General features: G+C 49.0%; 1 non-coding gene across 1 annotated transcript; it reads left to right on the forward strand.

Annotated features, from left to right (window-relative positions):
• The first annotated feature begins 232 nt into the window (after nucleotides 1-232).
• On the forward strand, nucleotides 233-303 carry trnag-gcc (transfer RNA glycine (anticodon GCC)). The gene has a single exon. It is a non-coding gene; the product is annotated as a tRNA-Gly (tRNA).
• The last annotated feature ends 740 nt before the right edge of the window (nucleotides 304-1043 follow it).

Here is a 1043-nt window from a genome sequence, read left to right on the forward strand (position 1 = left end):
TTACGGTAACTCGCGGTATTTACCGGTAGCTTGCGGTAGACTGCGTACAGCGTACCGCAAAATAATGCGGTATCGCCCGCGCATTTTGAATGGCTGCATCTGTAGGCTGCCAAAAGTCTCCGAAACCAAATTTTGATAGCAGAAAATTCTCACTCGTCCAGAAGTTCCCTTGGGACCCAACATCCAGCACAGAGTGGTAAAAAAGCGTCTTTTTTATAGACCCTTGCAGCGTGCATTGGTGGTTCAGTGGTAGAATTCTCGCCTGCCACGCGGGAGGCCCGGGTTCGATTCCTGGCCAATGCAGTGGCTTTTGCAGCGAGCGGCTCCATCACTTGCATCCCCTTTCAACTCGCAACTGAAAACCCACTGAAGCTTAGAAGCTGTGAGCCAGGTCAGTACCCGGATGAGGATGACCTACAGGGAAAAGCAAAGCTTACAGCTGGAAGCTGTGTTAATGGAGCCAGCGGTGGGACGCTCACCCTGACGTCTGTGCGGGTCCCAATGCCCCAGTATAGTGACGGAGACGCTGTGTGGTAAAAAGGCGCTGTCTTTTGGATGAGATGTAAAACCGAGGTCATAGCTCTCTGTGGTCATTAAAAGTGACCACCAAAACCTTTGACAAAAGCTCTTGGTAATTGATGGTCTTCAATAATGCTTCTCCTTTAGGTACATTTAAATCAGCTGAAAAATGCTGTGAAATGGGGGGGCACTTCAGGCCAGTGTAGGATTTGAATTTGAAATTTTGAAGAACCATTAAACAGCACGAGAAAGCCCGTACACTGAATTGCAGGGCTTTCTATTCAAAGAAGGACAAAAGAAACTTCCCTGAATTCCATTTTTTGCAGCACAGAGAGGACAGTGGGAACAAGGCCTGTTAGCTCAGTTGGTTTGAGCGTGGTGCTAGTGACGCCACAGTCTCTGGTTCGATCCCTGTTTGGGCCAGGCAGTCTCCTCCTCTCTTGCCAAAACCTGTTGCTTTCTTGCTGTGGTGAGATTGGTGGTAATGCAAAGACGCCACATACTACCGACAGACGAGAGTGTTG

This window comes from Atractosteus spatula, unplaced genomic scaffold (assembly GCF_055471065.1).
Source record: "Atractosteus spatula isolate fAtrSpa1 unplaced genomic scaffold, fAtrSpa1.hap1 Scaffold_8, whole genome shotgun sequence".
Classification (NCBI taxonomy): domain Eukaryota; kingdom Metazoa; phylum Chordata; class Actinopteri; order Semionotiformes; family Lepisosteidae; genus Atractosteus; species Atractosteus spatula.